Here is a 14577-nt window from a genome sequence, read left to right on the forward strand (position 1 = left end):
TCACCAAGAGGATCAAAGGGCTCAAACAGATGCCATATGCTGCCCGGTTAAAGAAACTCCAGCTCTACTCAGTGGCATACCACCTGTTCAGAGGCGATCTGTACCTGACGTAGAAAGCCATGTCCAACCCGCAATTAATGGACATGCTGCACCTCAGAAAATCCAAATCCCACCGAGCTACGCTGGGCAGAGACTTGAACCTCAGCACTGAAATAAATAGGACATGCTGGAGGGACAGATTCATAACCCAGAGGCTCCCTTCACTCTGGAATAAAATCCCAGTCCAGGTTAGGCAGAGTCCCTCATTGACTCTCTTCAAGAGGAATCTTGATGAGTGGATGGGAGATCACAGGTTTACCCCGGGTATCACTTCTGTGTCACTGTTAGACAGAGGCACAGTATACTAACCTCGAAAAAGGGCATAGCAAAATAAATTTAAAATGGGTGGCGAAAGCCAAACACATTCTGGCTAGGCTTATAAATGCCCTAGGGCAGATAGCCTAGTATGAACCTATGAACCTATAGGCAGCAGCAGTAGAAATAAGGTGTGGAATGCCACTGATACGGAAAAAGCTGAGGTGCTACAGTGCAACAGTTGTATCAGCAGTACAAATAAGACATTGAATGCTGCAGATAAAGAAAAACCTTGGGTATCCCAGTGCCACAATTATGTTAGTGCAAATTAAGCCCAGAATGCCACAGATGAGGAAAAGACTCTGCCACCAGACTGCAGCAGTTACATGAAAACTACATGTAAGGCTCAGATACCACATAGAGTGGTGTAAGTAAGGTTCAGGTGTAAGATCTGTCTGACAACAGTGAAAACTGACACTAGGAAGACAATGCGCTACAGGTTACTACAGAGATTATGAAAGTAGCAGAAGAGCACTGTTTCTAAATAATTACTATAAAGAGGCAAAATGTTTGGTGATAGGGGCTGTAAAACAATACTGCAAAGCAGGTAAAACAAGGCAGTATTGTAATGAGAAAACTGTGTGGCACTCTATAGCCATCATTTGGCATCAGCGGAACCCACTGCTTTGGTTGGCCCCTGATTATCTCCCCGCAAACGAGGGCCCCAAAGCAGCAGCCACAGGTTTCTCCATTTCCTCTGCTTGTTCCTCGGAACCTCATGGATGTCTGCAGAGCTGCAAGATATCATTTCGCGATCACAAATTTTTTCCTTTTTTTTGATTGGTCTGTAAGCTGCAGTCAACCAGGTCTGCTTCAGTGAAGCAAGGGACCTAGTTAGCTGCAGCAGAAAATATCACAGAAAACTACAAGTTACTTGACTGGAATCACAAATCTTTAGGTTTTATGTTTGGATATGTCTATATGGTTGTTAATATTGTGTGTGTGTGTGTGTGTGTGTGTGTGTGTGTGTGTGTGTGTGTGTGTGTGTGTGTGTGTGTGTGTGTGTGTGTGTGTGTGTGTGTGTGTTTGTTTGTGAGAGAGACAAACTGAAACTCCAGGATATATGACATTTTGTCTACTACATTAAAGTTATTTATCAAACACAGCTTGTTTCATCTTGTTGATGGGCTTTAGCATACATCCTGCAAAGGAGGTGGGGGGCTGCTCCAACACTCACCACACAAAATGCAATTAAGTAAGACTCAATGAAGTATTTTTGACATTTCAAGCCCAATTGAATGGTGTGCAACAAAATGTATGACATCTGGGGTACTAGATATAAAACTATCAATACTGTACTAATGCACAAAAAGATGACTCTGTTTATTAATTTGTCCAAGTCTTTTGGGTTTCTAATACCATGATGGAAATGGACACCATTCCTAAGTCAAAGTACAGTTAAACTTCAGGAAATTAGTATTGTTTCAATCTTTGATGTCAGCCAGGAGTGTTCTTTCCAGCACCCACAATGTGCCAGTAATGACTACTTCTGCAATTTGTGCAGAGTTACTTGTATTGGTAACATATCTAAATACGACTGTAGATTATGTTTATGAGACCAATTGCTCCCACTAATATTGTAACTGTCTGGGTATCTTTCCTTCACATTGCTCTTATTTCTGCCTGCAAATCCTGATATTTTGTGACTTTGACTCTGTACACAGGACACTGTAGTCACTGGGTGGAGTGATTTCAATGATCAATGCTACTTTTGTCTTCTTTTCAAGTACCACTATATCTGGTTTTATCACATCTATGTTTTGAACTGTTGGTAATGGATGATCCCATGTGATATAAGCTTCATCATTTTCTATGATGCTTTGTGTCTCATGTTTCCAGTGTTTTTCAGCCATTTCAGTACCATAATATTTGCACAATCCCCAATGTACCAGTCTTGCCACATTATTATGCCTGAAGATCAAAGGCAAGAAAAAACAAACTGCTACTAAACCAGCACAGCTCCTGATGCCAAACAGCAGGACTAAACACCTCCCAAACACATGTATGCTAGTTCTGGAAGTCAAAGGCAAAAATAAGCTGCTACTAAGCCAAAACAGTTCCTAATTCCAAGCAGCAGAACTAAACACCTCCAATAAGCACAGTCAGAGAGGTGAAACTCATCAAAGATAAACTCAGCCAGATAGCCAAACTCACTGAAGTATGTCTTTTTAAATTCCAAAGGGATAAGCAAACAAAACGCCAATAAACGAACGACTTCAATTTTATTAAGCACCACGATACTGCTTTTCATCGGCGCCCTGCACCAACTTCTTCAGACTTTGAAAAATAACAACTCACACTTAAGTGCTGCTACATTTAAAGCCATTGCAAGCAAAGTCTATTACAAAATACACACTCCCATTACCTTAAAGGAACAGGCACAAGTAGCTTCAGTCTAACTAAAATGTTCCTATCCCATAAACACACAATATAAAAAGTTGTATGTGATATTAAATATAACTGTAAAACTAATACTGTTCCTTACATAACACTTAAATAATGCAATCGACAGTTAATAATATTATAAAAGCACACTTACTTTGAACCAAATATGCATAATAACACTGACACATTAAAATAAATAAAAAAATAAAAAGCATGCCATAATATGTCCTATGTCCAAATCACACCCGATGTTATACCCCCCATACATCATCTTTCCAAACTCCTCAGCTTAAAGACACAGCTGATAGATAACATACTATTGAGGCCGGGGTGATGGTAGGCTTCAAGTCTCAACTGCCACATAAGCTCCTTCATTTCTAATTTCAGGGATTCAGTCCCCCCCCAATTCACATAGTTCAACTGGTCAATGATCATAAATGTAAAATCATGGCCAGGGTGATTGTAGACATGACTTGCTAGGGCATTCTTCAGTTTAATCTTCTTCATGGCATATAAATGTTCGTACTTGCGTTCATTCAATCTCCTGTCCGTCTTGCCCACATAAAAGGCTGGGCATGTCGAACAAGAAGCGAGATACACCACGTGTCTCGATGCACAGTTGTATCTCCCTTTGATAAAGTACTTGGTATCCCTAATCATGAAATATGTGCCCGACCTCACATATCTACAATGTTTGCACATATTGCACTTATACATGCCAGCTCTTGGAGTCATGTTGCGACCTTTGCTTTCTAACATGTTCTTGATATTCAGACCCCTCCTGAATGTAATCTTCGGGGCCAGCCCTAAATTATTGGGTCCTGTTAGTTCAGTTGGCAACAAACCCCAATTTTTCTGGATGATGGACACTATAGCTCTAGTATCCATGCTGAAGGTAGTAATGAAACTGCAAAGGTATACACCTCTAAGTTGGCTGTCACCCCTGGGGTCGCTATTCTCCGAGACACAGTGACCCAAAATGGGTTGAAAATAGCCCATTTCCCTTTTTGATCTGACCTCTAGACACAAATCCACAACCAACTCCTCAGGGTAGCCCCTACATAAAAACAAATTCAATATGAACCGGCACTCTTCCTGGAAGTCACCATCTCTCGAGACCATTCTGGCTGCCCTCACAAATTGGCCTTTTACTATTGATCTCTTCTGGAAGGCCGGATGTTCACTATCGAAATGCAAATAAGAATTGGAAAAAGTGGGCTTGCGATGAATTTTGCCTAAAAACTGGTTCTGGTTGCTGTCCTTGAATAATTCCACATCTAGGTATGCTATTCTGTCTGTGTCAAAAGTAGAGGTAAACTTTAAGAAATGCATGGACTTGTTGAACATCTCCACCAGGTCATTGGCCACTGAAGAGTCACCATTGAGGATGATACAAATGTCGTCCAAGAAACGGGTATATAAAATACTCCTTCTAGGAAGATAGAGTTAGTAAACACGAATTCCTTCTCCCAATGGGCCATGACCAAGTTGGCCACACTCGCCCCACATGCTGAGCCCATGGAGACTCCAACTAACTGATGGAACCATCTATCATTGAAGGAGAAGTAGTTACATGTTAAAATGATATCCAATAGGTCTTTTACCATTGAAGTTTCACTCGCTGGTGCCTGCTTTGTGGTCATTTCCAACTCAATCCATTCCACCGCTACATCATGTGGAATGGATGAGTACAGGTCAACAACATCTACCATCAGAAAGTGGTAATCAGGACTGTACAAAATGTTTTTCACCTTTCCCAAGAAGGACCAAGAATCTTTAGAAATATATGATTCACTAGCCACATATTTTTTCAGAATGTGATCCACAACTTTGGCTTCTGCATATGTTACACTCCCTCTAGCACTCACCAACTGGTGCATGGGAGGGTCTCTTAATGCTTTTGTGGATTTTCGGGTTCCCTAACAAAACAGGTACTCGAGGCGATGCACAGTAAATGAAGTTGAAAATTTCCTGGTCAATGGATTCATTAATAAATATGTCTTTATAATAAGACCGAACTCTTGCCAGATTTCCATTCAACTCATTCTTTGACACCTCTTGGTAAGTTTCAGAAGACAAAATTGCTGACATTCTATTGTTATAATCATCTATGTCCATTGCAACCAGGCCACCTCCCTTGTCGGGTTGCATAATTCTGACTGAAGAGGCACATGTTTCATTAAAATACGTCCTTTCTTCTTTGGTAACATTAAAATGCATCACAGACCTAGACTGTAGCAAATGTCGAAAATCCAGATCACACATTTGCTCAAATGCCCCCAACATAGGGTAGATAGGTGGATTGTATGTACTAGGTACATGAAAAGAATTCTTTTGGTACTCATGGTCCCCCATCAATAAACTTAAGTTTAATTTCCTGACAAACAATTTAAGATCCAAAATGGATCTGGCCACACAGGCTCTTCTAGATGGAACATAAGAAATTCCTTTAGCCAGGAAATCAACTAATGTCTGGGTAAACTTAAAATGAGAAAAATTAAGTCCATCCCCGAGTTGGAAATGACTTCAAATGTGGTCTGCTCAGGGCAGGTGCACCCTACTCCACTCACATTTGATTCCTCCTTGTCCTGTATCTGAACCTGGTCTTCCAGTTCGAAGCCTGTTGGGGAGAAGAGGCTGGATCCCGAAAATTTGCCCCATCCATTAAGTGTGAGTTGTTATTTTTCAAAGTCTGAAGAAGTTGGTGCAGGGCACCGATGAAAAGCAGTATCGTGGTGCTTAATAAAATTGAAGTCGTTCGTTTATTGGCGTCTTGTTTGCTTATCCCTTTTGAATTTAAAAAGACATACTTCAGTGAGTTTGGCTATCTGGCTGAGTTTATCTTTGATGAGTTTCACCTCTCTGACTGTGCTTATTGGAGGTGTTTAGTTCTGCTGCTTGGAATTAGGAACTGTGTTGGCTTAGTAGCAGCTTGTTGTTTTTGCCTTTGACTTCCAGAACAAGCATACGTGTGTTTGGGAGGCGTTTAGTCCTGCTGTTTGGCATCAGGAGCTGTGCTGGTTTAGTAGCACATTATTATGCCTGTCAGTATACAATCCTTCTACCATTAATATATCACAATCAGCAACAAGGTGTGCAACTGTTTCCAATTCTGTTTTACAAAACCTACATTTGTCTGTTTCTCCTATATGTTCAATGGACTATGTAAACGAATGTGTACGTAGCCAACTATCTTGGGCTGCCAATATTAACCTTTCATCTTTTGGTTTTAATTTGCCTTTCCTTAACCATTCCTGCATTCAATCCTGATCAACACAAGGTTCTTCCAGGAGTTTTCTATGCTTGCAATTATATTTATGCATTTCCCACATTTCTTGCCTTCTCATCTGATCCTTCACCTTATATTCTTCCATTTGTTTTTTGGCACATTCTGTTGCTGCCTTGATTTTATCTACTTCTGGTTTGATTTCCTTTCTCGGTTGACCGATATGCTTCTGCTAGACTAAGCAGGGAGGTCATCCTAGATTTATTCTCCTCATGTTTCGAAACTTTCACTATATGGGTCTTGAGAGGTCAGCAGATATGTGTGTAGTCCCACAATTGCAGATCTGCACATGTTATCAATTTTAAGGAAGCCCATACCTCCTTCAAAATGGGGAATATATAATCTTGGTATACACTTATTTTTATAAATCATTTGATGAGCATGAAACATCCTTCTTTTTTTCCTATCTAATCTATCCAACACCTTTTGGGGCAATCAATCACTCCAGAACTTTAAGTTAGGACAGGAAGAGCAAATTGGTTTATAGCTTGAAATGTTTTCCTAGATGTCAATGCTGTTTGCAAAATTAATTTGTCTTCTAAAATACTTCGTACTAAGTTTTATTCACATTTGTTCATGTTTTATTGTTGATCCTTCATCAATTCCCAAATATTTATGCACTCCCTCTTGCTCAAATTATTTTATATCACATTCTTTTCCCAAACTGATGTTTTCTTGGTGCTGCAGCTTTCCTCCTTTAAAGGTTGCTTTCGCATATTTATCAAGACCAAATGACAAACTTATATCATCTGAGAAAGTTTTGATTACTTGCAGATGTGCTTTTGATCCTCATCTGATGAGCTATATAGTTTTAAATCATTGTCAAAGAGAAGATGAGAAGTCTTTACACTTTGTTGTTTTTTTAGGAGCCAAATTATAGCCATGGCCTATTCTGTTAAGCAGACAGCATAATGGGTTAAGGGCAACAGTTCTCCACTATGACTTTATTTAACAATAAATGATCCTTTGTTCCATGTGACTTTCTTTTATTGCCCTTTTGTTCTGTTGCCATTATTGAGTTTTCTTCTAAATGACTATAAACTCTGTAACATCAGTTCCAGTGTATAGTTTATATATCGTCAGAAGGCAAGTTATTGGTCTATAATTTTAGGGTAAATTGGTCTATAATATTTAGGGTAGCTTGCAGGTTCACTCTTAAGTAGGAGCATTGTTTTTCCTCTTGTTAACCAGGCTGGTGTCTGTTCGGGGTGCACATATAAATAGTTCTTACTCATGGCTAAATCTTCTTGCAAATATGTTAATACTTTTAACCAGAAGTTAGGTACTGCATCTGGGCCTGGGGTTTTGCAATTAGAGGCTGTCTGAGCAATTAGCTCCATATAAGGGAAGTTAACAGACAGAAGAGTTATATGCCTTTAGCAGCTGTACAGAATCAAAAATGTTGTAGTGGTTGTAGTTCCTTTCCGCTTCATTTAGAAATCTGACACAAGGAATAAAACAATGAGAGGCAACGGTCCATAACTGGGTGCATTTTATTTATTGCATTATTTACTTAAAACAGTTTTAATACATGACTTTTTGCATTTTTGAAGAAGCAACTGAGGAAGCTTTGTGGTCTCTTCAGTTGCTGCAGGTGTTTGGAAAGGTACATACCCAAAGGGGTGTTGTACTCAATTATTGGCTGATGAGGAAAGAGTACAGGGAGGTTATAACTTCCTTTTTTTTTTCTGGAGGCAATGCCCTTACTTATGAGATGAGTAGTATAAAATGCCCTTCTTATCACTGTGGAGACATTGTGGTCAAAGGTAAGGTTGCTGTCAATCTGTGTGCCCAGGTCTCTCACCACTGAAGGCGTACTTAAGGTGTTGCTATTGGTATGATCGTTAGCGGGAACATTGCTCTTACCAAAATGGATGATGATACATTTTTGCAATCAGGTTAAGGTCATGACTTTGGCACCAGTCATTTGTTTGTGTAAGACCCTCTTGTAGGATGTTGACATCATTTGGAGATTCTATGATCGGTCCCACTTTGTAGTCATCAGCAAACCTCACCAGCCGCAGGCCTTTAGTTTTTGCTTGTACTTTGGAGAAATAGATTCCAAACAGTAGAAGTGCCAGGACTGATCCTTGTGGAGCACCACTGGTTACAGATCTGCTGTTAAAGGTGGATTCCCCTATTTTGACTATATGGGTTCTATCAGTGAGCCAGTTAGCGACCCATCTAATGACATAAGGGTTGATACCTAGCTGGGTGAGTTTATCAATGATGCCTGAGTGGAGGATACATTGGAACAGTGACTTCCTTGGATCTAGATCCATACCTTTGTTTATAAGTTGCACAACATAGAACGATTTCAACACTACTATAGACACATGATGGTCAAAGGCTAGATTACTGTCTATGTGTGTTCCTAAGTCCCTGACTATTGGGTCAACTCTAAGGGGTGTGTTGTCAATAGGATAGCTACCAGGGGTGGATGACTTCCCAAAGGATACTATTATGCATTTCTTGGCATTTAGTTTTAGTCCATAGCTCTGGCACCAGTTGCTTGTCTGTGTCAGCCCTTGCTGTAGAACAATTGTGTTGGTGTGGGATTCAGTGACAGCTCCTAATTTGCAATCATCTGCAACTTTACTCAGCCAGAGACCATTGACATTGGCCTTGACTTCAAAGAAGTAAATGCCAAAAAGGAGCGGCTCAAAGACCGATCCCTGAGGGACTTCATTTGTGACTGGCCTCTTTGTAGAGGTGGACTCCCCAGTTCTGACTTCCTGGGTCCTGTCTGTGAGCTAGTTGGCTATCTGCTGGGTGACATATGGATTTGTACCTAACCTCATGAGTTTGTTAACAATGCCTCAGTGGGTATTGTGTCTGTGTATTACCTATAAGACACATATTTAATTTTTATGGTTTTTAGACCTGCTACAAGACCTAGCAGGTGTTCTTACCAACCCAGGTCACCAGTAACAATAATAGATGCTTTTTCTTTTATAGTCCCCGGGATTCACGAAGCTTGTGCCAGGTGCAGGAGTAGCGTCGGTGTTCCAACACCAAATATGGCCACCGAGCGATTCAGGTACGAGCAGTTTTCACGTGCACTACCTGTGTACGCTACGCTGGCACAGCTCTCAGCTCCTGTATGCTAATCACCCCATTTGCAGCAGTGTAGCATGCAAATGAGGGTAGTTAGTGATCCAGGAAGTGGTGCAGGCGTAGTGTAAGCATGCAGAAATGTAAACCGTAAAAATGGTTTACATTACTGCAAACATAAAATCGGAGCCATGTCAGCCAGCCAAACACATGCATTATATTAACACTTGAAAACAATTGCTAGTAAAACAAAAAGGCAAACCAGTATCGTGAAAGATCCCGTTTATTAAAAATGGTAGAAAAAGAAATACTAAGCGCTTTCACCCATAACCATTCTGGGCATCATCAGAGTATATTATCATTAAAAACTTACATCCTTATATACACTAAGAACACAATGCCCTAATGTTAAAACCAATGAGTGATTTCCACCAATCTTGTATGTTAATTAAAAATGTCATATCTAAATTGAAATAAAATGACAATGCAAAATAACTCATACAAACTTGCAACAACTACCATAAAATATATATATGGAGCTTTCTCTTTAACCCTTAACTTATTATTAAACTAATGTTGTGTACATACAATTATGATTATATATAACAATTAACGCAATGTTTAAAAACATATGTTTATGTACAAAACTTATATAATATAACACTGTTGACTGTTTGAAATTTGGAATATGTATACACATATACCTGCCTAAGCTAAAACATGTGTGTGCCAAAAAACGTTTCTAATGTCCAGTTAATCATATACAGTATGATTTATGTTTTAATATACTTGAAATGGAAATGTAATCATTAATTCCAGGTGGATTGGTGGCATCCAATCTCAGCTGCTATAAACATTCCTTTGCTTCCAATAGATTTTTGTCATCACCTCCTTTAGTATTATTAGGAATTCTATCAATCACAAAAAATATAAATCTCTTGAATTGATTACATTTCTTACTGTGTAGATATAATGAACTCACTGTTTTTTTTGTTTTTAATGTCCCTTAAATGTTCTAAAATTTGTAGCCTAAGTTTTCTGATGGTGATGGCAGAAAGAAATACTATGTATAAACCTATCATCAAATTTGGAATGGACAGCAAACATCAAAGAATGAAAAGAGAAAGAAAAAAGACTATTTTATACTTCCATTTAATGAAACAGCATCAGAAATTGTCAGTATAGTACATGAAACACGGCTTTGTGTTTTTAAGAACAAAACTGAACTCACGGATATTATTGGTTGTTACCCGGAGATAACATACAGTAGGGGAATGAATTTGAAACAACTAGTAGAGATGGGTACCAATAACAACATACACAAAATGTCTAAAATGAGTAAATGTGGCCTATGCAGTACTTGTAAGTTTATAAATGATGGACCCTATATAGCAGTTCAGAACTATAGGAGAACCATTAGATGTCCTGGTTATTGCAGTTGCAATACCAAGATGGTGGTTTATATTGCGACATGCACAAGCTGTCCCACTTTCTATGTAGAGAAGACCATCAGAAAACTTAGGCTATGAATTTTAGAACATTTAAGGGACATTAAAAACAAAAAAAAAATGAGTTCTTTATATCTACACAGTCAGAAATGTAATTAATTCAAGAGATTTATATTTTTTTGTGATTGATAGAATTCCTAATAATACTAAAGGAGGTGATGACAAAAATCTATTGGAAGCAAAGAAATGTTTATGGCAACTGAGATTGGATGCCACCAATCCACCTGGAATTAATGATTACATTTCCATTTCAAGTATATTAAAACATAAATCATACTGTATATGATTAACTGGACATTAGAAAAGTTTTTTGACACACACTTATGTTTTAGCTTAGGCAGGTATATGTGTATACATATTCCAAATTTCAAACAGTCAACAGTGTTATATTATATACGTTTTTGTACATAAACATATGTTTTTAAACATTGTATTAATTGTTATATATAATCATAATTGTATGTACACAACATTAGTTTAATAATAAGTTAAGGGTTAAAGAGAAAGCTCTCTATATATATTTTAAGGTAGTTGTTGCAAGTTTGTATGAGTTATTTTGCATTGTCATTTTATTTCAATTTAGATATGACATTTTTAATTAACATACAAGATTGGTGGAAATCACTCATTGGTTTTAACATTAGGGCATTGTGTTCTTAGTGTATATAAGGATGTAAGTTTTTAATGATAATATACTCTGATGATGCCCAGAATGGTTATGGGTGAAAGCGCTTAGTATTTCTTTTATTGTTTGTTTTCTACCAGTTTTAATAAATGGGACCTTTCACGATACTGGTTTGCTTTTTTGTTTTACATGTATTATATTGTTAATATATGCCAATGGCTAAATATATAGCTATTGGCATAAAAAAATGTACAAAATGTAAAATTAACATTATTATTTGTTCTCGCGCTATTGTGAAGTTTAAAGCATAGGGCAGCGGCGCGCAAACAGGATCGTAAGAAAAATAGAAAAAAAGAAAATAAAACTGCAATGTAACACATAGCATGATTTCTCCATAATTGTCAATGGCAGGCATGTTACACCACACCATGGCGCAAGGGTTGCTAAGGGGCTGTGTTAGTGCTATGCATGGTTTCTAGGAATTAGTAGGCAATCTAATGCAAATGAGAGGAGATATACTGAATCACAGATTCACCCCTGGTGTAAGGATGCACCTCATGGCATAGTGTTATAACACCGAGGTGTGACCATGAGATAAAGATGACAGCAAGAGAGGGGTGTGTCACCTTTCTGTAAGCACATTGGAGCAATGCCAATCTGTTCCACCCGTAGCTATGCAAAGCTAAAGGAAAGGGGTGTGATTAACTGGCTGTAGCTTTGGCTAGCTGAGAGCACACAAGGTAACCGAGTATGCATGTGAACGGAGATTAAAAACATGCTTAAACCCGGTAAATGGGTATGCACGGTGCGCACCGTAGCTGGAACAGGAAGGATATATGAAAAAAATAAGGAAATGTTGCAGCAGGGAAATCGGAGTACAAATGAGCAATTAACACCTATGAACCTGCAGTGGGCCATTGACAATAGCTATCAAGGCTGCTAGCAGCTACCCGCAGAACAGGAAAGGGGAGGGGCTGTACTGCAAAGAAAACAGTAAAGTGTCACAGCAGAACAAAGTAGAATTGCATTATATCATCTGCATTACACACTTTGCAACACACAACCGGGTAGGGAAAGTACAAGACAATAAAGTTGGCAGGTGGATGCATGCCTGACAATGGGAGGGGATCTAGGTATGAAAGGGAATTAAAGGGCAACAGATGAATCAAGCCAGGCAAGCATAACTCCACACTACAGCCCCCACACTTGCGGTAAGCAATGTAAAACCCATAAGTAAGATACCTTGCAGCTGGAACTGCTCACACACAGCCAATTACATCAGTAGCATCTATAGCACATTAGTATAAAGTGTATAAGCACCTCACACACACTCGTGTTTCTCATACACACTGCACCATTGGTGTATACAAATGGGGAAGTTTTAATATGTAAATGTTAGGGGCTGCCATTGCTTTGATTCACCAGCATGTGATGGAGACTGAAGGTGGTGAGGAGGATGATGCTGACAACCACTGCAGACATCAGAGGAGGAGAAGAGTGTTCAGACCCAGGGTAACCTACCAGGGGCAACATGATCTGGAGATAGTAGAGCATTACAGGGTGGACAGGGACACCCTACAGCAACTTGTGGAGCTGTGCCGGCCATGCTTCAGAGCCAGAACAAACAGAGGGGAATGCATCCCAGTGGATACCAAGGTATGAGTAAGCTTGAGAATACTAGTCACAGATACCTTTCAAAGGCCGATTGGGGATATCATGGGGATCTCACAGGCATCAGCATCCAGGGTACTCCACCACTTCCTGGATGCCATGTTACCACATGCCAGGGAGCACATATACTTCCCCCAAATGCAGGAGGAGTTGGCCAGCAATATGCGTCTCTTCCACCATGTGGCAGAATACCCGGAGGTACGGGGTTCAATAGACTGCACGTGCATACACACCAAGTCACCACCCAGTAAGCAGGGTAGGCGCTACATAAACTGCAAGGGATACCTCTCCATCAACTGCCAGGTCATGTGCAATGTCCAGGGCATTATCATGGATGTGTGTGCTGGCAGCCCTGGAAGCTATCACGACCCCCACATCTGGCATGCCTCACAGCTGTATCAGGCATTTGGCAGGGGGGACATCCCATATGGCCATCTGGTGGGGGATGCCGGCTATGCACTGGAACCGTGGATGATGACACCCATCAGAAATGCACACACACCCATGCAAGAACGCCATAATGAGGCTCATGCACAAACCAGAATCATCATAGAGCATGCGTTTGGGATGCTCAAATCATGGTTCCATTGCTTGGACATATCTGGTGGAGCCTTGCAGTACTCTCCAGCCACATGTGCCCACATCATCATAGTATGTGCCATGCTACACAATATGATCCTGTGGAAACAGCTGCAGCAGGGTCAGAATGGTGAAGGCCCTCACAGCCCACCACCATTGCCAAGGGCCCCACAGGCACAGAGGACTCAGACCATGAGCTCCCTGAGCCAGCCCCTGTAGGCAGACGGAGGTGTGCCCAGTATGCCCATGCCTTGGCAAAGAGGGAACGTATAGCATACACACTGACAGTGTAGGCACCTAGGGAATGACACCTTTCTCCACCTGCACACGCAGTAAAAATGGATGGCACACACACAAGACTACCTGTAAAGTGTCATGTATAGGCAGTCTATTGTGTGCATCCAACTTAGGCAGCCCACAACTATTGCACACACAACTGCTATTGGCACAAGGTAAGTCAACACCTGAACAGTAAATTAAGCTATCAGCATGTACTGATACTGTATGTATAGGTTCATAGGTTCATAGGTAGGTACCAGGCTAACTACCCGAGAGCATTCATACGCCTAGCCAGAATGTGTCAGCTTTTGCCACCCCATTCATTAATCAACTGTCCCTCTGTTGAGCAGAGCCAATGGTGGGATCCCTGGGGTGTATCTACCATTTCCCATCCACTCTTCAAGGTGTCTCTTGAAGAGTGTCAGTGAGGGGCTATGCCTAATGTTGTTAGGAATTTTACTTTATATTCTCCCCTTTCATTTCTCATGTTATTATTACAAGAGTACGTGAAGCTCAGTGGGTTTGCATGCCACTGCCCTTTCCTTAGCCTAGCTTGCACATAGAAATCATCTAAATAGAAAAATAGGCAGAAGCAATGTTGATGTCAATAGTGTAATTGTTAGAGCATTTGCATAGTATCTATGCCTTTGTGGTTCAAATCCCAATAAAGTCAGAGATGTTTTTTATGTTAAAAAGTATACCTTAACCACAGTTTGCATATTTAGGTAGTAATCTTCAGTTTAATAAATATTTGAAACACCCATATAAACCCATGT

Source organism: Protopterus annectens, chromosome 7.part0, assembly GCF_019279795.1.
Source record: "Protopterus annectens isolate FY-2018-M chromosome 7.part0, PAN1.0, whole genome shotgun sequence".
NCBI lineage: Eukaryota > Metazoa > Chordata > Ceratodontiformes > Protopteridae > Protopterus > Protopterus annectens.